Consider the following 26842-nt stretch of genomic DNA (forward strand, 5'->3'; position numbering starts at 1 on the left):
ATCATATCTTTAACATGTCTGATACGACAGGCAGAGTCCACCTAATTAAGAACACAGGTTCTGGACTTCTGGGCACCTTTCAGATGGTACTTGGAGTTATACCAAACTTCATACACTCTGTATTCGGAAGCATCCTTGGCAGGACTTCTGCTAATCCTGTTTCTAATAGCAGGTATCCTTATTGTTTTCCACCTGCTACGCTATGGACATCGCAGTCACCAAGGAGATGGAAAATGCACTCCTGGAGTGTAAATACCGTGACCGCATGGTACAACATCTAGGCATGCCTAGCCTAAGAGACCTAAGTGCATCTTGGATCTTCTCATTTCGACCAGTCTGCATGGATTGCATCTTACCTGTCCTCCGATGCCTGTTTTGCAGAGAAGAATGCATGTTAGACCTTTATTTGACACTCCCATTATGTGTGCAACCGGACGTGAATGCTCTACTGGACCCAATAACGGCCCATGTTCTGCAGTGTCCTCAGCGTATTCCTTGAGCCACCACTGGTAGTAACTGCACCTGTTGGTATGGACACCGGCTCCTCTACTGACACCCAGGCTTTGGATGGTACACAGGCTGCCCCAGCACTGACTGCGGACAGCGTGGAACATCATCTGTGCTCAATTGACATACTCTGCTACAGGGGCCGTCTACTGCAGAAGTAAGCAACTAAAATGTTGAGTCTACCAGCCAGGAGACATAAACAATTGACTCATTTTGCTCATCATGTGCTGGAAGAAATTCTCCCTTTTTTAAAAACAAGCTCAAATTTGGAACTCAAAAACAAAATTGACATTTGTTTCATTTATTTGGCATACCTGGCGTTCTAATGCTTATAGTGGTTCGGACTATAACTACAGACACTTTAGAGCTATGGCTTGCAAACTTTTTTCTTTTAAACATTATTTTTTAGAAATTTTGTAGACGTTTTTAAGCATTTTGTCAAAACAAATGTTTTATGAACTTTGAGCGTACCTATATCTAGTTAGGCTAGTAGTACGGTAATAAGTTACCTATGTCGTCTAGTCGGAAGAGGAGTAGGTGTTATATTCCATCTAGGTACTCTATAAAGGTGCAGGTAACATTGCAACCTTTCACCTATATTCTTCCCTACATTACATACATAAAGGTTCTTAGGGACTACCTTTTACCTAGATACGACACTGCATTGAGAACACGGTTTATCCTAGCTCGAATCTCATACATTATGCACGCGGTTTCTTGGAAGCACAGCAGGACTACCATCTCCTGTATAATATCTCTGTATAAAGTTAAGGCCCAATGTCATCTTTAGGAAGACACAGTACCCTGGGGAGACCTATGGGTATATATACATCACATCTTGCTTAGAAGGACAGAGGAGACCGAGAATTCCCGGCTGACACACTAACCAGAGACGCTGAGGTTCCTGCATGCAGACGCTCCAGCTCGCAGTGGTCTAACATCCCTCGCGGGGTGTCCAACTCACGACCAGAACGGGGTCCCATAGTCTCTCATTCTCAGGTAATGGGTTTGACTAGATCCTGGAGGGATTCTTGGCATAACACCTACACAGATGCTAGGTACATTTAGGTACATCTAGTTAGGGAAGCATCTGTTGTGAATGTATCTAGGACCCTAATTAAATATTACCGATTCATGCCCTTATGTGGTTATAACAAATCATATCCTTATAAAGGCATAAGAATCAAGTCCATATTTAGTCATTGCCAATGCAGTCCAAATACGGCAAGGCTACTCCCATAGACTCCTAGAAAGTACAACGCGTTCTTTAAACAAACCAAGCCTCCAGCAGCCCGGGGATTCCCCCTGTTTTTGTTTTGATTTGCACAAGAACTCCTGGAGTCCAGAAAGAACTGTAAGTTCTTAGTGACGTCTTATGTCCAACCTTACGTCAAACTCGGCACCTTTCAGGTATAAATATACCAACACTTGCCTTAAGCAAACACACGGTGGTTTGGAGCAGAGCGGCTATCTACTTGCCAGACGCCCAGCTGATGCGAGTGCTGAAGGAAGCCGACCCTCCCATTTGACGCACTGAGAGAGACACTGTCTTTTCTCCTGCCGAGAAATCCAGCCCCAGTGTTTCCAGTCACCCTTGCGGGTTGCTGGGAGATCGAGTCCTGAGAGAGAGATACAAGACCTCCTTCATTCTATAAACAAGGTACGGAGCTGATTAGATCCTTAAGAGAATTCTTGATGCAGATTCTTGGCAAAACTTAACTCACTTACTCCTTCCCACGTATTAGGCTTAGGTCAGGTACACCGGGGTAGGCGTATTTTAGAAACACCAGTTGAGCACGTTTAGTCAATGATTTTATGTATGTATATATTTTATCCGTTTTAAAGTATCATATGGCTCAGAAACTACATCAATGCTTTTACAGTATTATTTTATAATACTCCTTTTACTGTATGCACTTTACTTTATAACAAGTATTGCAATTGTGGCAATTCATTTCTCTTGCATGAGAAAGAAGACTGCTCAATAAATAACATCTTTTATTGAAAACGCCCGTCTCTCTATTTCTCTGCACTCTGGTGAAACTAAGCATGCACGATTGACTGAGTGAAATAGCTGTTTTCACACGACTCTGGAGATATACTCCTTATTCTGGGGGGAGCAAAGTTGTCATGTTTATGCGGTTGTCAGAAACGAATCCCTTCTTGTCTAATCAGGAAAGTTAACTCCTTCCTGTTCATTCGAGAAAGTTTCTAGTGACCTCTGAGCTAGCTGGCAAACCTAATTAAGTCTAACATATTCAGTAGGGACCTAGATGACCTCAGTCCTACGTCTAAACTATCGTTTGTTATTCCAATGCACAGAGCCTATTGGGAATATAGGAACTACACTACATGGCGCCCAATGTTTGGTAAGGCGATAATCTAACGCAAGATACTAGAGTAACTCAGTCGTGCTTTTCACACAGACCCCCTTTCCCGTAAAAACTCCAATAGACGTCTGGAGTGGGTAAAGGGTTAATATCCGCCGGAACTTAGTAGGAAGAGATTCCTATGTATTAGTTCTTGGTTTAGTCAACGTTGAAGGATACAGTGTTCCAAAATATTGTGCACCTAACCTTTGTTTCCTTGAAACTTGATCTGCAATAAAAAACTTTCTGTCAGTAAAATGGGGGAAAGCGAAGACAAAAGGGAGAGAGCTAAAATAGCAGCTCAACTCCTAGCGGATGACACAAGTCTCCGAGATGAAGACCCGAATGCTATAATCATTCCGGTAAATGTAAGAAGAACTATAACTCTTAAACTTATAGAAAATGGACTATCATCAAGAGGTGGTACAGTCATATTTGTGGTAGAGGCCCATGAATATCGGCAGACAGAGGTATTCTATTCATGAATACATTTTCCAGCAGCACATGCTGTGACACAAGATTTCCACTATTACAAAATAGAGGAATCTCCAGAGGAATGCGCTCTGTTCGAGGACGTTGAAATTCCACTAACATACCAAGAGTACCTGCTCTGGTTTAATGGCGCCCTAAAACATCAAAATCACATCACCAGGCTCGGTCCACTAGGTAGACCAGGAGCCACATGGCCAGTTCTAGCCGGCTACACACCACATCGCGACATTGAAAAAATGTCAGACCGAGAACTTTTAGCTCAGCTAAAACAACTAATTAAAATACATAGACAATTGGTCCAATATGTCATGCGGACTTCAACAGTCCAACCAGCAATAAAAATTCCACAGCACACCCCTCACCAGGGGAACACAAATAAAATCACACCACAGAATATACAATCAGCCATTGGCAAAATACCCACAAAACGGGAACAAATTCATTCTGGTTAGCTCAAAAAATCACTCAAATAGAGGCAGTATTTCCTGATACTACCCCTCATGAAAAACACAGAATTCTGACTATCTGTCTTCCAATGGGGATCGCACCACATGTGGAGGACTGTGACACCTGGGGCACGGTCTTTGCTTCAATATACACAAAAACACATGGTGTTCCGTCCATGGCGGTTATACCAGATGTGCTAAGACAGATTCAGAATGAATACGGTCCAGAACCTGCTTTAACTCTAGGTATGAAATTACTGAAAGACTTTCAGCAAGTCTCGGCTATATTACTAGCCAACATAAAAGGAGAAGCAGCATCTGTGGCGATCCGCCAGAAATTGAAAGAAACAGATATAGCATAACAACCTTTTGAACTTGCCAGAATCTTAGAAAAATCCTATGAAGAACTAGGTAGAGATAGTTTGGGTGGGAAACCACTAAAACCCCAACTAACTGAAAATCCTGAAAAAACCTTTATTAAAAATAATCTCAACACTCCAAAAAAGAGTTGGGAGGGTAATAAACAATCCACTCCCAGAGAAAAACGGTTTAAGTCCAGAGGAAGGTCTCCTCAACGGAGAGAAAGATCTCCAGAACGAGGAGGCAAGTCTCCCCAGAGGGAGCCCTCTGAGAAAAGATACAACCTTAGAAATAGGGATAATTTGAGAAAACCTGACAGATATCAAGATATTGATACACGTCCCTCTCTATCTTTTCAGACTTCTTCACAGAAATCGGAAAGAAGAGGACAGTCAGAACACAAAGAAGAGCACGTCAAGTCCAAAGACAAGGAACCTGCTCATCAAAGTAAAAAATTACAATTTCCAAAGAAGAAGGTAGCTAGTATTAAAAAAAAAACATGCCGAGGATTCTGAGGACACAACTGAAAAACGGAGAGTGGGCCCAAACAATACTAGACAGCGCAGCAGAAGTGACCATAGCTCGCAAGATCCTGATGAAACTTCTGGAGACAGTCGACACGAATGAATACATTCAGGTGGAAACTGCAGACACCAGAGTTAGCAAACCCCGTAAATTATACTAAATAACATTGCGTATAGAGGGGGACAAGATTAGGAAAATAAGGGGTCTCTTTTGGGATAACTTATCGAAGGGCTATGATATCCTTCTAGCAGAAAAAGACTGGCCACCAGAGTTTGTCAGGGAGTGCCCACATGGCGAAGAAATGATTATGCCTGCCTTCTCAAATCACATCCCAATTCATAAAAAATACACATTTGCTAGAAAATGGGCAGTAGCCCAAGCCCCTGCATTATATAAAAATCATGTAGGATGGGATGAGGATTCTCCTCACCACAAAATCCAGTTAAAAAATCAACCCACTGCACAGAGGCAGTATCCTGTTAAGCAAGAAGCTAAAAAACAAGACAGGGAGATCTTAGATCAACTTGAATATCAGGGGGTGATTGAAACATGCACCTCACAAATGAACAATCCTTTTGATTCCTGTCTCCAAGCCGGACGATTCATATCGTCTAGTTTTGGACTACAGACACCTAAACTCCTGCTGCAAAACATTTGCAGTACAAAACTCACATAGTGCAGCACTAATGAATAACATCGTGCGCAAAAAATATAAAACGACATTAGACATTTCGAATGGTTTCTTTTGTCAAAACATTGCACCTGAAAGTAGGTATTTGACCGCTTTCTCCTGTATGGGGGCGCAAAAAACAATTCTGTCGACTCCCACAGGGATTCAAGAACAGCCCAGGATTATTCTCAGCAAGGGTAACAGAGTTACTACAAATATATGATGATAAGGCATTATCTTATGTCGACGACATCTATCTCACAGACGATGACCTGAAGACTCATTTAAAAAGAGTGAACACCATAATACTTGGGTTCGCAGCTGAAGGGTACAAATTCAACTTTAAAAAGTCACGAATTGCTCAACTAACTGTCCTGTTTTTAGGATATGAATTATCAAGTGAAGGCAAAAGCCTAGCAGACAACTTCTTAGAGAAGTGTGCTGTACTCCAAGCTCCAAAAACGCTGAAGAACTTACAATCAATACTAGGGTTCCTGAATTTCGGAAGAACATACATTCTAAATTATACAGAGAGGGTTAAACCTCTATACGAATTAATAGGTAAACATTCTTTACAACGCAACTTTTACCACGCAGTGCCTTTACGACGCAACTTTTACAATGCAAACCATTACAACGCATTGCGCTGGGGGGCGCTCTAGGATAGGGAATAGGTTTAATGTACTATCCAACACCTTCCCTACTATCCACGGGGACTGGAGTTGGAATAGTAAATTAAACTATTCACTATCCAGCGCCCAAAAGCACTATGCGTTGTAAAGGTATTCGTTGTAAATACCACGTTGTAAAGGCATGCGATGTAAAAGCATGTGTTGTAATGTCATACATCCGAATTAATAAAACCTGATTTCAAACCAATTAATTGGACTCAGAAACACACAGAAATTTTAAGATCATTACAAACAGACATGTTAACTAAAACAAAACTTGCAAACACGCAAAAACGTACGCAACCTTGTAATCCGAGTCATCCCAGGAAGATGCGGATTCACATTCCTGACCTCTAATGAGGGAGAAACGGTACCAATAGCTTACAAATCACACTTGTACAAACAAGCTGAAATGAAATTCAGTTCTACTGAAAAAATTCTGACTCCGGTTCAAACTGCTGTAGCAAAAGAAAGAGCCCTAGTCCAAGGGAGAAACATCTCTGTTTTAACAGCAGAATCAGCCCTTGAGGCAGTAACAAGACCACGCATTCCAAATGCTGTGGCATTAGATCCAAAATGGATACAATGGGAAAATTCTCTTGCTGCAGAAGATGTGAAACACGCTTTTGATCCGAAAATGAAAAAACTAGAAGATCTAGAATACGAACATGAATATCCTCTGTCAATCGAAATTCTGCCTCTAGAACAATACAACTGTGTAATCTACACAGACAGATTCGCACAACACTACGATGTGGGAAAACAAAATTACAATGCAGCGTGCACGATTGTTAAAGGTCGCTGGCGCTTAGGTAAATTCAGACCGATAATTACAAAAACTGAATCACTCAGAAACTGTACAGCTCAGCGAGCTGAAATAAGATCTTTAAAGATGGCGCTTGAAAATGCTGATCGCGAATTCCCCACACTAATAGTGTGCGATTCGCATTACTGCATCAGGTCTTACAATAATGACATGCAGACATGGATCAAAAACGGTTACAAAGATGACACAGGTGCCACAATAAAGCATAAAAAACTTTGGGAACAGGTAGTTCTTTTGCAGAAAGAACTACGAAAGACTCACATGACACATACACTGAGTCATCAATGTGATGGCGTTCACGCTGCAGGGAATTCATTGGCTAACAAAGCCACAGCGGCAGCAGGCAAACCGGCTTCCGTAGCTACAAAAAAGCGTACTAAAAAACAAATAGACGGTGAAACGCTACTAGCAGTAAAAGTCTCAATGAAGGGCAACTATGCGGCGTTACCTCTAAATTATCCACTCGGAAATAAATACATAATTGATGCAAACTCCGTTCCTTTTGCTCAAATCGCTGAAGTGGGGGATAGAGTAATTTCAAACACGAACCGGAGGGCTTACTTGATTCAAGAAGCGCACATGGGACAGGGTCTGAGGCGCCAAGAGATCTTGAAATCTCTAATAGAATTACAATCACAATACTGGTGGCCGGGGATGAGCTTGCAAATTTATAACTTTGCAATGGATTGTCAGGACTGCAATAGAGATCGCAGTTGTGAACCGGACCAGACTATTGCCAGGACACCTTTGTTAGAAAGCATTAGGCAATCTATACGCAGAAATCCAGCCGGAGAAATGCGTTCTCATAATTATTAAGACTAGATTCACTTAAGATGTGGCCCCAGCACTCGGCTGATGCCAGAACTGTTATAAAAGATTTGCGAGTCTTTATCGGCACATACGCAAGTGGCATGCTACATTCTGACCAGGGCCCTGCGTTTAGCTCTCGAGCTTACAAAGAGGCCATGACCAGCATGGGCATTGCATTGCGGTAATCTTCTCCCTTTCATCCTGAGGGTAATGTGGTAGTGGAAAGACAAAACCGTGACATAAAGCAATCTATAACGGCGAGGGTATTAGGTTCGGGTGATGGGTGGGTCAAACATCTAACAAGTGTCCAACGTAGTCTTAACCATCTGCCAAGAAATTCTGTAGGAGGTATCACTCCTTACGAACTATAGTTTGGTACTAGAATGATAATCCAGGACTTAGATTGTCAGACTTCAGTGGTGAAACAAAAATCCTTTGATATCAAAGATCGTTTGGCTGTTTTACAGGACTTAAATGAAACGAGAAGAAGTCTAAGTAACACAAAGTTAAAGCCAGCAGCCACTGAAGAAAAACCACCTGTCCCAGCAAGACCTGTCTGGATTCCAAAGATTGGGGATCTAGTCAGAGAAAAGATCGCGGTGAAGAAGGAATTTGGGCCTTCTTACAGAAAAGCAGTACCTGTCTTAGCTGTCTGTGGAACAGGATCAGTAGTACTACCGCCCCTTGCTGGTAAAAAGGAGAACAGAGTTGTATCCATCGACCTGGTAAAACCACAATCATGTGGCCAATAATAAGTAGTAGGCCCAGTGGACTCCCAAGAAATAGCAGAAGACCAAATCTTGCTACAATCCAAGAGGTTAAAACTGAAAGACTAATCACATTTGATAAACCTGCAGTGAATAAAAAAGGACTATGCAACAAAGCCATGGAACTTGTGCCTCTTGAAACCCAAATTGCAACAGTTCGTCAAGAAACACCTATCTACAACGATGTAGCATCAGACTATACTAATGTAACAAAGAAAAATGCAAAGACTAATGAGAATCCGGATGCAATTCCAACAATTGACAGAACTGCATCTGGCTACTTCATCAATTTCAATGACTTTTCTGATGATCCAAGCGAACATGAAGAAACGCCAGCAACAAAAACTTTGAAAGAAAAAATGACTGAACTCTTTCATCAACTAAACAGAACATATCTGATTTCACCATGGATTGAATTTTGGATTGTGTTAGGTGTACTTTTCCTCCTACTTTGGCTCATCTTGGTTTTAAGTTTGGGAAAATTCATTGATGGAAAATATAGTACAATGGACACAGCAAGTCAGAACATCAACTTGGTCCTAAAGCCTCACAGATCCTCTCACATCGAAAAAAGAGAACTGTCATCAGTGAACATCACAGCCAATCCTATACCTGGGGGTGTAGCATGGGACAGAACTGATTACGAAATCTATGGCCCGATTGAGCTCTTGAAATATCCACATCAATTCAAGGTTTCATTAAGTGACTTTGTGACACCAAGTACTTTCTCTGATGATAGGGACTTTGAAAATATTAATAATATGATGTTAGATTTAGTAATGTCAGCAAAAATTCACAGAACACGATTATTTGTAGGGTTCATCAAATTATGAAGATATGTACTGTTATAATCATTATGGTCATCACTATTTGCATAAATCTGCTAATCCTAGAAATGTTTTTACTTATAACCAATGGGAACATTGTCCGACTCCGCCAAAAGGCAGCTCAAAAACATTTTATGAGAAATTCCCATACTTCTCAGGGTTTAACAACAGTGATCCAGAAACGTTTTATTTTAAAATGTTAAATAAGACAGGAATGAAAACAATGTTGACAAATACTAAATTCATTTATTCTGAAGATTTTTATGATAAAATGTCTACATTTGGTTTTGAAATTTGGAAAAACAACATTGAGACAAAAACCATCTGGGGTACAAAAGACTGGCAGGTACAAGGTCTAGAAGCATTATTTAGAGCCTGCATGATCCCAGAACAGATAATATTCCTGAATGACACCATTCAACAAATAACCTGTCTTGGTTTAGCCAAGATGAAAGACTTAAACAAACCGTCTATTCCAAAGCCCATACCTGATAGTAATAGCACTACAGATGTGGAGATAGACATATTCCATATTTTACACCAAAACAGAACAAATCCTGATTGGAAAAAATGGTTGATCTGGCCCACAGACACAAATAACTGTCAAGATAGATTCCTGAACAAAATACAGGGGTTCAAACAGAACAGGCCAGACCCAAGGTATTCCCAGAGACAACATCCAGGGATAGTTACTACATACAGTGTAGGGAAACTATGCCTCGAATGGCTACAGAAATCCACACTGCCAGAAATTAAGCAACACTTGACTTTACTTAAAGACAGTGCTGACTTGCTTGATTTCATACTGGGACCTCGTAAACAGCGTCAAAAACGTTTCATATACGCCGGTATATATGCAGCTTACAACGTAACTTGGAAAGTAATGCAAATTGAAACTGCTGAAAAAATACGAGAAATTGATCGTATAAATTTGGAAAAATCACTTTCTGTAGTGGACAATGGGTTAACGACTCTGTCCTCCAAAATGTATTCACTGGACAGCATTGTATCATCTGCTATTGATATAATAGAGCAGGACATGCTAATGTTACAACATGGTCAGTCCCAATTGCGTTCTATTGTACAGCTAGGCTGGACTTTGCAAAACCTGTGTTCAGGCTACATGCCATGGCGTCTAATCAACACAACGTCATTATTTTCTATCTTTAACCTTACTGATAAACAAATCAGTTTGGCACAAAAAGGAGCAGACTGTACGATTCTGAGCATTGAAAAACTTGAGAGATTACCATTGACTATGTCAGAGAGACCTGTCATTGAATGGATAATACATGGAACGATTACAATTCCGATAACAACTTTTCAGTTTCAGTATTGCCAAAAGTATATACCAGCAGGCCTGTATGAAAGGTTGGGTAAAGGATACATCAAATCAACCTGGAATTTACCTTACACACATAAATGTTATAGTGAAGGGAAAAAAGAAGTATTTCTTAGTGGTAACAACTGTGAAAAATAACTAAGCGGTACACTTCTGTGTCAAGGTATTAACTTGTATGGAGCCTGCGAAGGGTCATCAAATAACCTTTCATGTCACCTGCACGGCACCCCTGCAACACAGATAGAGCCTTTTATCAGACAGCTTTCCAACTGCAGCTATGTTATAATAAGTGACCACAGCTGTTGTGGCATGGTGCCAGGAAAAGCCTATCTCGTAACCGTTACTTCCAGGGTCATTTGCTGTATGCAAGTATTGTATCCAAACAGCAAACCAGACAAAGAGGCAGCAATATGGCCTTCTCTGAATATCTCTTCTATTCGAATTGATACTTTAAGCAGAATGAAGTCTATTCTTTTACAGACAACTGTGCCTTTAACCTCGTCCAAAGAGACGTATGATCTGCAAGTTGCAAGGACAGCGGCAGAGATACATACCCTATTATCGACAAATTGCCCCGTGCATTTTGTAGAAATGTTAAGCCAAATTTTAAACATGTCTGATACCAGTGGCATCGCACATGTATTTAAGACAATTTTTTCGGGACTGTTAGCACCCTTTGAAACAGTTCTGGGCATCTTCCCGAATTTTGTGCATTCTTTATTCGGCGGCCTGCCTCTTCTTTTGGGACTCGTAGCAGGAATTTTATTTTTGTTCCTTCTGCTCCGATATGGCAAGCCAAGCCACAGACAAAACTCCAGCTACAAAGGAAGAAACGATCCTAGCAATACGCTACCGAGACCGAATCACTAGAGTCCTCGGATTTCCCCAGCAAGGAGATCTGAATACAACCTGGTTTCTTTCATTCAGACCAATCTGGCAAGATTGCATCTTACCTGTGCTTCCATGTCTGCTATGCGGAGAAGAATGCGTGTTGGACGTCTGTCTTACACTACCATCAGCAGTACCTATGGATATCGATACTTTGCTTCGTTCGGTAACGGCTCATGCAACGTGTTGTCCCCAGCGGCTACCTATTCTGATGACGGCATTCGTTGAGACTTCACCATTACGATTAGGTGGCAGTGAAGTACGAGATGAAAGCAGCACTACACAGGTACAACCTTCTGTGAGCATTGCTGATCCAGACATCGATGATGGCAATGATTCTCACATATGCACTATTTCTGCTTTTTCGAACTTGGTCGAACATTCACCTACTGTTATAGACCAATTTTTCGCAAGCCTGTCTGATTTAATGTTCTCTCCTAACAACGAGAATAACTTTTAAAAACAACGAGCACACAGCGTTCCCTGAACTCTGAATTCGGCCTTCAGTTTTTGATAAACAACACTTCTGAAAACAATTGGTACTATTTTTTTTCCCCTGAAAGCGAAATTATTTTTCCATTTCCAAAATATTTACCTTTTTTCTGGCACATGGTACTCTGCTTAAAGTAGAACTATTCTTAGAGAACAGAACTTCTATTTTTAGAGACTCTAGAGACAATATTTTACCTCAGCCTCTAGCACATGTACAGTATTGTATAAATATGTGATGAAATGGTCTCAACATTCTTTTCTGTATTAAGAGCCATTTCATAAATGTAATTTTCGCAATTCATTCAGCCAATATTTATATATGCATTATCTGAATGCTACAACTGCTTGAAAAACGTACAGTATAAATACTCATTTTCGTGTATATACCATATACCATTTCAAATGCAATTTATGTATTTTGGGGTGGGTTGGAAAACACATGCATCGTTATATGTTTAGTATTGCTTAGTATTTAGTAATGATGGACATTATACGTGGAGTGGGTGTTGTGAATGTATCTAGGACCCTAATTAAATATTCCCGATTCATGCCCTCATGTGGTTATAACAAATCATATCCTTATAAAGGCATAAGAATCAAGTCCATATTTAGTCATAGCCAATGCAGTCCAAATACGGCAAGGCTACCCCCATAGACTCCTAGAAAGTACAGCGCGTTCTTTAAACAAACCAAGCCTCCAGCAGCCCGGGAATTCCCCCTGCTTTTCTTTTGATTTGCACAAGAACTCCTGGATATAGGAACTACACTACATAGGAGTTCGCACCTTTTATCATGTATTTTATGTACTTGTATATATTCATGATTACAGCAAGTTGGTAGAACTGTACCATCCTTTTACTTTCATAGTATTTCTAATCATTTAACTCTGCTACTGTCCAATGGATGTTGCAGCTCATCTATTCCACACTAGAATAACAACTGTTCAATACATTCTTAATGACAAAACGGCCAGTATGTTTATTCTGTGTATCTCTGAGACAAACTAAGGGGTTCATTAGGATGGCGGTCGTAGGCACATCCGCGGTGCTGGCGGAAAATGTTTTTTTCCCCACTCCATCAGCGGCCCTTGTGTCTGCCATATTACAATGGGCAAAGATAGCCCATTTTCCGTCCGCTGCGGAGTCTTAGAGGGAGCCAATAGAGAAACACCCCCGTATGGAATAACGTCCGGACCGCCGGACAAATCACAATGCCTCAAACAGCACATCACAACGCAGCATAGAAACCAGCCACCCGTAGACGGCGGAAACACTACTGCAGAGAGCGAAACTAGAATCCCGGTCACTTCCACGCGGTCCTGACCGCTATGGATCAAGCTCTACACGCTCTTCCGCTGCTGTACCTCATCCACTATCAGCAAATAAGACTTCACCGTGGTCAACACCGCAGGTACGTAAAAACACAACTCCACATACAACACACAACTCCTGTGATGAAATACGGTTCCTGTCCACATCAGACACTCTGTTGGGGACAGGAACATATGCCCCAGTGTAGTCACACGTCCTACCTGCTAGAAATCCACACCTCCGCATCCGGGTCACCCATCAACTGCAAAATCACTGCAATGTCCCTGGCAAGTCACCCTAGCAGTGAAGAGGTGAGAAAACCTGCGCACAATGTAGTAGGCAGGGCTGGCACCCGGCATGGACATTCTGGGCAGCTTCCCAGGGCTCCACCTTCACCCTACCCACAGTATGCCTCCCACACCCATTTGGGCACATGCTGTGTGCCCCTCCTGAGCCCCCCCTAGACAATTTATCAGCCAGGTGTGGCTAGACCTCGTATCGCACACATCAAAGGGCAAGGTCGATTGACTGGGAAGGTGGGGTGAAGATTAACACCCTGCACAGAAGGTCAGGGGCTGGACAACCCTCCTCCTCACACCTACCTTCCACTCATGTGAATCAAACACAGTATAATTAAGAAATGAAAACTCACACTGCACATGAACAATCACTGAACTGTTCACAATGCTTGTCAAGTCCCTCAGAAAGATCCCGCACTGACACTCTGACACATAGCAGCAATGTAGGACAATAAATGGACTAGCCCAAAGTTAAGTGCACAGTGCTGGAAAACCATGGGCAAGCCACATAGCATGTGTACATCACATGTAAGAGGAAGAGCATATCACACTACCCTAAGGCCCTCAAATCAGACATGGGTGGCACAGTGAGTGAAATTAAACCAAAGTGACCTCTGTGCAACAACTCAGGAATACATCAATGCAAACTATGCATGGACACAGGAATGATAGGAAGTGTCAGAAGTCATACAGTGACCAGCCACACATATGTGTCAACTTAATGGACATGTGTATGCCACCAGCACAACACATATGGCTCATTGTCACACTCCCTGACTGTCAAACCCAAGTAGGACCTTCACACATACCCCTCATCTACCCATCTCACACCTGCAACACTCAACACCTGCGAGAAACACACATAAAGGTGCAAATAAGGTCCTGTGAGTTTACTGACAACCAATCACACACCCTGGGGTGCATCTACAAATGTCAGACTCACACTCAGGAATGTCTGAAACAATGCTGACCCAAAAACCAAATCTCACAAACAACATCCACAGGAGTCCAACAAGCCCAGCCATGTGCAGCCAAACAGTGGAAAGGCGATGTGACCCTTGACATAAAAGGAATACACAACATTGTTACTCTGGACCAATGCACAGACACCATACCCTAACACAAACAGGAATCATCAAAAGCCAATCATGAACACAAACTGGGATCAAGGTGACAAATCAGCTAACACAGACATAGACACCACACCAGTCATCAAGTGAACATGATGTCATAGTGTACCACAAGCATGCACAATCCTGACAAGTGACAGGTCAAACATAGGAGGACAAACCACCATTGTGCACTCAAAACAAGCTCATGAACAAGAATCTACCTTGCTGCATGTGACATGCACACAACACATGCAACACACATCTGATTGTATCACAATGAACAAACTACTCACACAAATTGTCATGCAAATAGAACATCACACACACATTGCACCTGTCAGTAAAAACAGTCAACACAGGCCAAACACTGCACCCATCCACAACAATAACACAACAGATGCACATACCAATCCATCACATAGCAAACTCAGGTGGACATCGGGGATGCTCACCAGGCAAGTACAAGGAAACATACTCTGACAGCACTGTATGCACTCCAAGCAGTGTGTGCACACCAACCAAACCAGTAGCACACATATCTGAGTGCCCCACCATGAACTCCCACAACCCAAGTCATCACAGCACACAGATAACATCACACTCAGGAAGGGTAGCAGTACCTCAGCAAACACACTTACAGCTTAGCCATCACCCACAGATGCACAACTCTGGGAAACCCAGATGCAAACAACATGAATAGAGAACTGTGCTGCTCAAAATAATGCACTGGACATGAGCAACCATGACTGCAAACTAGTAGAAGAAAATAACATATAACTAATCGTGAAACTGTCCTGTCCCCAATCTGGCTTCCGCAGCAACCTCAGCACCAAAACCCCCCTCATTGCCGCACCTGACGACATCAGGTCCATACTGGACAAGGGCGAAACCGCTGCCCTCATCCTCCTGGACCTCTCGGCCGCTATCAACACCATCTGCCACCACACCCTGCACACACACCTCCACGACGCAGGGATCCGAGGCAAACCCCTGGACTGGATCACCTCCTTCCTCACCGGCAGAATCCAGAGTCCGCCTTCCCCCATACCGATCCAAAGCCACCATGATCACCTGCGGGGTACCCCAATGATCATCCCTCAGCCCGACACTCTTGTACATCTACATGACACCGCTCACCAAAAAGATCAGAACACACCACCTCAGCATCGTCTCGTATGCCAACGACACCCAGCTGATCCTCTCCCTCACCAAGGACCCGAACACCGCCAAATTCAACCTCCACGAGGGAATGAAGGCCGTCGCAGATTGCATGAAGACCAGCCGCCTGAAACTGAACTCAGACAAGACAGAGGTCCTCATCCTCGGCTCCACCCCTTCCGTATGGGATGACTCCTGGTGGCCGACCACACTGGGAGCTGCCCCGGCACCCACTAACCACGCACGCAATTTGGGGTTCATCCTGGACTCAACGCTCTCTATGACCCAGCAAGTCAACACTGTTTCCTCCTCCTGCTTCAACACCCTCCGCATGTTCCCGCAAGATCTACAGATGGATCCCCACCGAAACAAGGAGAACGGTCACCCAAGCACTCGTCAGCAGCAGGCTGGACTATGGCAACGCCCTCTATGCAGGAACCATGGCTACACTCCAGAAGAGACTCCAACGCATACAAAACGCCTCCGCACGCCCCATTCGGAGAATGTTAGTGGTGGAATGGGAGGGCCCCCACCAGTCCTCTGAGCCAGCTCATGGTTCTTGTTGGCACGCTCTTTCACCCTGGTCTTGAGGTCATGCCACCTCCTCCTGATGTCCTTCAGGGTGTACGGGGTGGTCCCTACTGCATTGAATTTGTTGACTATCTTTGCCCACATTTGCATTTTTATGGCTACTGGTGTCTGTTGGACCAGGTTTCCAAACAAATATGGTTCTACTCTGATTACCCCGTCTACCATCACTGACATCTCATTGTCAGTGAATTTGGGCATCTTCTTCTGTGACATGGTGTGTGATGTGAAAATGGGGGAAACGTGCAGGTGTGAAGGTGGTGGTGTTTGTGTGGTGTGGTGTGTGTGTGTGTGGTTGTGACGGTGTGATGTGTGCTGATTTGCCTCTCCTTTGTGCTGTTGGGTTAGGGCCCTTCAGTTGTGGAGTTGTGCAAAGGATTCTGGGCAGGGAAGGGGCTTGTTTTATACTCAGCTATGTGGGTGGGTCAAAATGAAGTATTCATGTCAGGTGTGTTTTGTGGGTTGACCTTGGATTTATATTTTTTACTTGCCATGGGGATGTGTCATTGGGGTGTGTTAGATGTTTTTTGAGGCTGAGCTAGATTTATAGGCACACTTGTTAGCCTTGTTGTGTGGTTGCTTTCGACCGCCATCACTTTTCCGGAGCAACTGCGCCGATCAGAATACAACAGTCCTTTTGACGGCTCTCCCATTCATCAATTGTTGCAATCGCGGTGGTGGGAAACAACTGATCGTTCCGCTGTCACCGCAATTGTATCCTAATTTCACGTGCGGTCAATCCTCTGGCCGAACTGCGGTTTTGGGTCTTTCCGCAGCAAATCCGACCGCCGCGGATGGATTTTTACCTGCTCCGGACGGTCCCGGCAGAGTTTTGTGGAATCCGTCCGCCACGGTTGGATTTTTCTGGCGGTTCATCTTAATCTGACCGCCGGTTTTCCCACGGTACATGCGGACGGTTAAATTCCGCTACCACGGCGGTCAGAATGCTTTTCCGACCGCCATCCTAATCAACCCCTAAATGAGCACAAGTGACTGAGCGAAAGGTAGTATATTGTTTCCACGATTCTGAGGAACCAGGGTTGTCATGTTTTGAGGTTGCTAAGAACTATTCTCTCCCCGATAAGAGGAGATTCTAGTGGCACTGTGAGCTAGCTGATACAGACAGGTTAACATATCCGGTGGGGGTGCACGGAATCAGTCTGCCACCAATCCCACAGTTTATGTTATCCAAACGTGCAGATCCTGTATAGGTTATATTGGATCTATACGACAGTTTGCATTCACTTTTCCTGCAAACACTGTGAGCACTTTTCTGCGCACCGAGCACTAATACTGTATGAAATATATTAGATTTTGTTTTACTGTGTCAACTAAATAACTTGTATGATTCGCGGTTGGTGTTGTTGATCCAATGTATGTCATTGAGTATTATTGATTGGTGCCTACTGCCATATAAAACCACAGATCTACATGTCACAGGTCTATGTCGGTGTGTTTTGTCTGTTGATTGAAATATTCCTTAAGGAACCATTGTTGTTACTGAATGTATTAGGCGCTGGTTCCAGGGGAGTTATTGGGCAGCCTATGTCGTTTTTTTAGCATTATTACAGGCTTAAGCAGGTTGTGAACTAGCTCCACTTAATGGACTGGCATCCATTGTTACTTACCGTGTCAGTGTAAACATTTATACTCTCTGGTGTTTTATAGCTTATTGGCATTCTATGGATAGTGAGTATCTTCCTTTGTGTGTTTTGCAATGTCAAGAAACAGTGGGGAAGAATGTAATTTCTAACCAAAAGGAACAATTTGCAGAGAATTCAGGCCCAATCATGGACTGTTCAGTGAGGGATGCACAGTGCCTTGAAACCAATCTCTGCATCCTAGTAAGTGAAGGCACTTTAGTAGGAGATTGATATGTTCTTCTTGTTCAGTGAAGTATCAGTAATATGACAGCTTTATTTCTGACTCACTGTAGTGTGCAAAAATAGATTAGAAAGTAAAGGTGTAAGTATTTAGCATAGTCTTAAGTATACAAGAATGCAAGTGACAAGCGAAATTTAAACAAGCATTGGCAAAGCCAATAGGTCTCACTTTGTGTTTTGAATGAAATATTTTGTCAAATTAGAATGCTTTTTTAAAAATTAGATTGTATTATGTAAATAAAATTTGAAGTAAAATACACTAAAGACGAGGAGCATCCGTACAACAAGGAAAAGTGTAACAATGCATTAAAAAAAAGAACACAGAAGCATTCTGTATAAGCCATTCAGAAGTAACAGCAATGTTCGACAACTAAATAAATGTAAACATTGAGGTGGCACGCAGTTTAAATACTGAGGAATTGCAAAAAGCTTTAAACAACAGCAAAATAACCATAAAACTATTGGCTAAAGACAACAAAACATTTTACAAAAGACTAACATGTGCCATAAAACATAAGTATATTAGAGCAAAGGCTTATTAATATAAATACATCACCAAATATCTGCAAAAGAATATTAATTAATATTTGAGCTATTTTGATTGCTATAGCTATATACTTAAGCATGTTAATTATGAATACATCTTAAACACACTCTTTAAACTCTGATTAGTTTCTCTTCTATCTAGGATCATATCTTAATACCTTATTCAGGACACAAGGAAAGCTTCTTTATCATGACAACTTCCCTACGTGACTAACAACCTGAAAGACAACTTATTTATTTATTTATTTGAAAGTTTTATATAGCGCAAACTTGACCCAGGTGGGTATCAGAGCGCTTTACAATTTGGGCAGGTTTTACAAGAGTATACATAATAGAACAACATATTTGTTCAACATAGTTAAGGTATGTGGAATACAGACCATAGAGAAGAAATTTTGATAATCTTCGCTAAGAAAATTAGCATGGCGGCGAGTACTGGGATTCAAAGGTGTCCAGCAATCTTATTGTCAATCAGGTGGTAATTATTGAGCAGTGGGCCATAGCTATTTAAGGAAGGAACTTAGCCATTAGGATTTTCTTTACTACCTTTTCGAAGGTAGTCGTGTGTAGTAAACAATCAGGATACACGTTGTGTCTTTAAGTAGTTTATTCCAGGCTACATGGAAAGGAGCTAGCAGGAAAGCAGCCAGCTCCAACAGCACAGCTTCAAGAGTATACCAGAAAGATTTCAATGTCCCCAGGCAACAAGGAACATTCTTAAACAGAACAGAAGTAATACAAATGACAGGAAAACATAAAGGTAAAAGATACCTAAAGGAACAACACATAAATAAAATACTACATATCTTCCCCTCTTCCCAAAACCTTTAAAAAAAGAACTTAAAAACATAATGCAAGTTAACAATTAAAAAAATAACTCCCTGAACTTTGCAGGCTTTACAATTACACGAGTACTTCTCCTAAAGTTACCTTGTAAAGGATCTACATTACTAGCTTATGGTGCATAAATTATAATCATGATCATATGTTCATTCTCTGTAATGGCCTTCTGTAGATATATAACAACTGAAATGGCAACTCAAATCACGTATCAGTCATGACCTCTCACTTACTAGTGAATGCTCGGAATGAAAACATGAGTAAGTGAGCCCTACACATAGGAATGATGTCCTACTTCTTAAATTACATGTAAATAGCACTACTCTCTTGAACTTTTCTTTTGCCTCTAAATATTTTTTTGTGATGAAACTTTATAACATTTAACATAAAATTAATGTCCTAACCTGGGACATAATGGAAAGATAAATTGAGAAATGCAAATATTTTTAACCATTCAAGTGAATATTTATGCTATTTAGAAGTCAGTATGGGTAAATATGTTTTATCAAACTTTACAGTTATTATTTTGACCTGTAATCACCACTTGGACCTTTAAAAGCAGAGACATTTTAACTCTTCTCATGAATAATGGTCTCACTGTAGCCATCATTATAATTGGGAGACAGCAACCTAATAGATCCAAAATCAATACAGCGCTTTAACCTAATCAACTGATCAGAGGTCAACTCTTTCACTGATTCTGAATTTGCCAGGTACTTAATCTCTTATTGTTTATCGTTTTAACTAATATGAAATCCATGGCATAAATAGTTCGTTTTTTGGTCCTCTGATATGCTGTTCGGATTTCTTTTTTTAAATCACAAACTCAAATGAACCGTTCATTTCAAATATTCCTTTAGAAGGACAACTAATTGCATACCAACAAAATATAAGAAGCTGCACGTTATATATTTTTCTGTATATTATTCCACCAACATAAATAATGCAATCTTATTCTGAAAATAGCTGTTTCATGTTTACCCCAGTAATGTAGTTGCATCAGACAAACCTGTATTCATGGTACTCGCAGATGAAAATGGCACAAAATAATAGCTGATAGATCATTTTCAGGATCCGTGGTCTGTGCTCGCCTGTATATGCCAGGCAAGCTCAAACTCGTAATCCTCTGAACTTAAAGTCAGTAGCAGCTGGCATGTCCTGAAGTTGGTGTGGCGGAAGGGGGCACAACGTCCTCCTCGATCCTTCTCTCCTCCAGGCAGGCAGGATCCCAACTCCCAAGCCAATCCTGGCGCTGGTCTCATGCTGCATGAGAACAGCGCTGGGATTGGTGGGAGCAGCCTCTATCAGCGCTCACAAGAGCACTGGAGGCTTTTGCTTTCTCGAACCCAGCTGCCTTATGAGCGCATGACTGGATGGCCGTCTCAAGACTCCCGGCTGAAGAAACATGCACATTTTTAACTCAAGAGCACAAAGCTCCCTGCTGCCACTCAGCAGCAATGGCCCTGATCCGTCCTGATGCTCAGTTCAGGATTCATCTGTTGCTGAAAAATAAAATGGTAATAATAAACGTTGTTGCTATTTTATTTTTCAGCTCTGGCCTGGGCTTTTGTTTGTGGGGTGATGCTCCTCCGCTCAAACACAGGAGCCGACCCTGCTTAAAGGCCACTCCAGTTTTTTGCTGCAAAGTAGAATAGAATAGGTGCATGCAGAGTGTAAGTGCCAGTTGGAGGCTTTCTGGTTGTGATACTTACACTTTGTGAAGCACGCAGTGAAAATGAAGATATTTCCTACGGGGGCCTGAGTTTCCTTTGAATTCATAATTTAACAATATTGCAATAACCAGTCAAGACCTATAGGACCTCAGTATAAGTGACCCAATATTTGCCAGTGTTTGCTCCCAGATTGCAAGCAGTAGTAAATTTGCATATCCATAAGTAGGGTTGTTAGGGTGAGACAATCCTCCATCATGGGGAAGCAGTTCCTCTAGCCCAGATCATTTACAAGTTAACTCTTTTTATTTAAAACAACTAATAGCATTTGAATTGTTATCAGCACGTGTAGGTTCCGACCTCAGATATGTAGTTCTGAAAATGTCCTGGGTAAAGCAAAGAGAGAAGGTGATAGTGGCAAAATCAGGATAGGATATGAGTAAGAAGCAACAGAAACAATCATTGACACAGCGTATTAACAGCGTTGTATTTCTAAATATGAATTAGAAGTCGCAATTTGCATATGGATTTACATAGTTGCACGTGTGAAATGGATGATAGTGCAGTATAGTGGCCAAGCCCACAACCTTCCTGGCTTTCCAATTCAATGACATTGTGATCCTTGGCATATCACTTTAACTCCTTGCTCTTTCTTTAGCCCCTGCATATGCAAGATGTGAGGTGCTTGGAACAGGCATGTAAGTACCCCTTGACAGACAGTTCCCTCACTCACTGAGCCGATGTCTTCACATTAATTTGAGTAAAGCCAGCGCAAAGACGCCACCAGGCAATCAAGCGCTTCATAAATATATTTTTCTTTCATGAAAGTCTGGCCATTTACTTTTCAATTACTTTTTTCACATTCTCGAGGGAGAGGTCAATAACTGAATGGCCATGGTGTCCCAACTCCCCCCTTTATTTTCCCAACTAGATATATTGCACACTGTATGGAAGTGAGGGATACATGTAATGGAACAGTGCTCATAATTTTCACTAAAATCATTATACTTTTAAATCCACAGTAGATGCAAATCTGAGAAGGAATGCCACATACATAATGGACAATCCCAGCACTTCTCTAGTTTTAATGGCACAGTAAATTAACATGTCAGTAGTTGCAGCTGGAAGGCTAAGGACTGAATGGGCATCATCTCAACTCAATTCTCACAATCCAGATCAAGCATGCGATTGATACAGCCTCCCATGAGTAAGGCCAATTCTAGGACCCGCCTTTCAATAGATCAAGCCCTTTCTCTGGTTCCGATGTCAGGCATCCATCAGCCCTCCTTTCATTCTGGGTTTACGGGTCCGCATCTGGGAGTTCCAAAGAGCTGCTCGCTTAGCCCAACTTCAATATTTATGCTTGCCCTTTGGCCCATTTGATTAATACCTTTTGGTGTCAATTTTATGAATTATGCTGATGACACCCAGATTTTAATTTCTGCAGCTAATTCTGTTCTTGATCGGGGTGTTTCAAAACTGCATGGTGGCTGTTGGCCGTGACGCTTGCTATCTGCAAAGTTTCATCATTATTCTCCATCTTGAAAGATACAATCTTTTGATGATCATTTGGTAATTATTCCCAAATTCTGTCATCTTAGGTTGGGTGGCATGGCGTTTTTTTGGTTGAAACAACCCAGCTTTGGAATTCTGTTTCTCCTCCCTTTGGAGAACGCTTATAAACCTGGCTTTTCACTCAATAAGTTGTTCACAGCCATGCTGTTAAGCCTTTTTTTACCTTAGCACCAGGATTCATTTTTAGGGTGAAGTGTGCTTTATGAACATTATTAACATAACACAACATATAACATAACATAACATGATGTGCATGAGTGAACAGTGTCAGAAACCTGCATTGCTTTGCCAGATGCTCTGTGTCTGCTATCATGCTTGGCAAAGTGGCCGAAACCACTCAAGCCCTACCAGCCTTTCAGATTCAGTCATCTTATATTTGATGCTGCTATAGAACCAGGGTTTTTCTCTAAGGCAAAGACTTGCTGGATTGTACGACTTGGTGGGTGGGTTAACATGCCTGCTGTAGAAATGTGTATCTACTCTGCCCACCCAGATGACCTACAAAAGAGCTGTGGTACTTTAATTGGGACAGCGTCAAGAATTATGTGTTACAACTATGCAGATAATTCCAATGTATTTTTAAACTAACTCAGGGAGAGAAAAAAGTCTATGAATTCCATCAAGCAGCATAATACAAGCCCTTGCAGCCCTTGCCATGAAAGTGTGTGGGTAGGAGTCTTAGCGGGGCACCCATTCAGCCCAAAGTATATGAATATCTATAAGCTATGGATATAACTGGCAGGTTACCCTGGTCCATCAGTGATGCGCAGATATTATCAAGGTTTTTTTCTATCTTGGAATTCCGGGACTTGTAGTCCTGGTTTTATAAAGCAATAAACAAGAGCCACGTCCCCGAATTCAAGGAAAAAAACTTGAACTGCAGCATTTAGATATGCATGGACTTGGGAAACTTGGCAGGGCTGTATAGGAATCTCAGTGACTTCTCAACACATTCCGCAGGTGTAGGAAGCTTGTACCCTCACATGTGGTCTAATGCACCCTGCTAGATGGGTTGCTTATCTAGGCCACAGGCAGTGGATTGCAGGCATGGCACACACGGCTATGGGCCATGTCGACTCTTCACTTTTCTGTGCACCAAAACACGCAGCCTGCAATGGCAGTGTGAGAGTGTTATGGTACAGGGCCTCTAATGGTGGCACAACAGGTGCTGCAGCTCTTAGAGGCCTTCCCTCGTCACAGTGCCTTTGGTACCCATGGTACCTTTCACAAGGGGCTTTAACCTGTGGCTGGAAATGTGCCAATTGTAGGTACAAAGGTACTGCTTTGGGAAAGAACAAAGGCCCTGGGAACCTGATTGGCAGGGATCCAGGGCACATCAAGTAAAAAAGCATCAGATGTCAGGTGAAACGTGCGGGTAACTATGCAAAAAGGGGCACTTTCCACCAGCAGGGAGCCCCATCATTTTGCGTTATGCCACCGATTCCATCTTTTCGAAAGGATTAGACTTATGTGAACTAACCACCTAACATTAATCTTAACAAACACTGCAGTTACGCTGGTTGGAGTCACTCCCGTCACATGGCCAAGGGAGATCTGGCGTTCCTCCTTTGCTGTATGTACGCCTCTGGCAGGAGAAGTGAGAAATCAGGGAACATTAATGGGTTAAACAACCTCTACGAAAGTTCAAGGGTCGGCTGTGTCAACTCAGTTTTTATCACTTACGACAGCTAAAACAAATTGTAAATAATCATGTTACTTAAACTCCAGGCTACATTAGATGTAGTACAGTAATCTCTTGCATGGGTTTTGCAGTCCTGCCAAGTATCACGCATCAAGCGTGTCGCTAACGCATTTCAGTGTGGTGTTCTGCATCACCGCACTGAAATGCATTGTCACACATTTTTGCCACTGACCGCACTCTTTCTGCTGACAGCGCTGAGACTGGCTTTCTACGCCAGGTACTAGCGCGCGCTGGCACGTCTGACACCTGTGCGTGCGCCCGTCCCAGGCAGGAGCAGACTTCACTTGCCAGCACTGACTCAGTAACAGTTAAAGATCTCTCAGTGCTGTGCTACAATGTTACAATATGTCCTCTTCTGCCTGGAGACCCAGGGGGGGGGCCTGCCCATTGCGTTACAGGCTCTGTGGCGCCGTGGTGGGGGGATGTGACCTCACGTCAGTCAGAAGCGATGGGGGCCGGGGCTGGGGTCGGAATCGACTCGCACTGAGACTCTCTGTGCACCTGCTGCTGAGCCTCATGGTTCCAGGACGGCATTTGCTGTGGGAGTAGTTGCGGCCACAAGACAGACCTTTCGAATTGCTGCTTGCAGCCTCAAAGTAAGTGAGTGCCTCTAAAGTAATTTCTCGCTGCTGAATTAGCTTGATACAACTTCTGCCGGTGCATCTCCAAGAGACACGTGTATTTATCAGGGGTGTTTATGTTGCTTCACACTCGATAGCACACCTCCCCACCCACCTGCTAAATATATAGCGGCCTCATAATAGCTGCCACCACGTCTTTGTGAAAAAGGCCTCTTTAACCTCACACTGCCTTCTGGCAGAAATCAGCTTATTTTTAGAATCTGCCTTTGATTGACAGCAGATTCCCCAGAGTGTGAAAGAGAACAGATGGGCGCAAATACTGCCAGAATGTTCTGCACGTACTTGAGGGACGAGCTGTGGCTAGCGTACATGTTAGATCTGGGGTCTCTAGTTGGCAATGGTATGCACCTTTGTCCAAATAGTGACCCTTACTTCTAAGTCAGGATAAGGGGATTACACTCCTTAATAAACCCTGCACACCCCCTTGGTTGCTTGGCACGAGCAGACAGGCTTATCTCAGAGGCTTTAAAGATGATCAAAGTTACTTAGTTCAAGTTGATGATAAATGCGACAAAGTTCTCAACAAAGTACCTGGATGCGTAACGCAAAGTTAGCAAAAGGCTTGCAAAAGGGGAGATGCGTCGATTCCGTGATCCGGGGGAGATGATGCGTCGTGCTTCAATGCTTGCGCAGAGTAGGGGATGCGTCGTTATCCTTACCGGTGCGGAGGTGATGCATAGATTCTCGGCCTGCGGGCCCGTTGCGGTGCACAAAATGGCGCCTTGATGCGATGCGATGATCTGGATGCGATGCTAGAAGATGGCGGCCTTGAAGCGGCGATGCGATGATGATGCGTAGACGGCCTGGCAGGCTTGCGACGACTTTGTTCTTTGGAGCAGTGACAGGCCCTGAAACACGTTTCTTCGGTGATGCAATGGCGACTCTCTCGATGGCATCACGCTTCTCCCGTGATGCGACAGCAGACAGCTTCGATGAACACACGCTTCCAGGGAGGTGCGGCGAAGGCTCGCTTCTCCGGCGATGCAACGATTTCAGCGGCGACACGCTTCTTCTCGATGTGTCGCGCTTCCAGCTCCCAGCGACACGCAAATGTCTGGAGTTGAGAATTCCCAGCAAGGAAATTCAGAGGGGAGCTGGAGGTGAAGTCTTTTGTCCCTGAGACTTCAGCAGGAGGCAAGCACAGTTCAAGCCCTTGGAGAATATTCTGTAATTGCTGAAAGTCCTTAAAAGGTTCCTTCTCCTTTCCTTGGCAATGAAGCAACCACTGCAGGCCAACCCAGCAAACAACACACTGGTAGAGGGGCAGTAAAACTCCTGAAGCTTCCTTGGTTCTTCTCCTTGGCAAAATGTTTCTTGTTCCAGAAGTGATCTAATTTCTTGGGATCAGGGTCCCAATATTTATACCCCAAAATCCTTTGTTCTCTAGTCCAAACCAGTTCCTGAGCACTTTGTTTACTTGACTCCTTCTTTCCTTTCACTGTGCAGGGCAGAGACATCAGACGCCCCACAGGAGGTGGAGCCAGGACAGGGGAGGGAAGGTACAACCCTGGAGCACTTTGTTGACA

This window comes from Lissotriton helveticus, chromosome 7 (genome assembly GCF_964261635.1).
Source record: "Lissotriton helveticus chromosome 7, aLisHel1.1, whole genome shotgun sequence".
NCBI classification, from domain to species: Eukaryota; Metazoa; Chordata; class Amphibia; order Caudata; family Salamandridae; genus Lissotriton; species Lissotriton helveticus.